Genomic DNA, 301 nt, shown 5'->3' with positions numbered 1-301 from the left:
ACCCGTAACTCTCTTTCTTTGCAACACATCCCGGAGGAGGAAGAGGAGGAGGAAGAAAAGGGGGGAGGCGATAGAGAGAACAGCGAAGGAGAGAGACATTCTGGTCGTAGATTTTCTTCTTGGATTTTTTTTTTTCCCGAACCGGTCTTGTTTGTTACTTAACGGGAACGAGAGAAGACAAGGAAGGAGGAGAGAGCGACGCGACACCGGGGCTGAGATTTGCCGCCGGCTGATCGCCGGGACTCACTGAATCCCTCCCCGGGAGAAAGGACCATGGCTCCAGAAGCGGGGATACAACCTA

Source organism: Pterocles gutturalis, unplaced genomic scaffold (genome assembly GCF_000699245.1).
Source record: "Pterocles gutturalis isolate BGI_N339 unplaced genomic scaffold, ASM69924v1 scaffold4961, whole genome shotgun sequence".
Lineage (NCBI taxonomy): Eukaryota > Metazoa > Chordata > Aves > Pterocliformes > Pteroclidae > Pterocles > Pterocles gutturalis.
Note: the sequence above shows the minus strand (reverse complement) of the source record.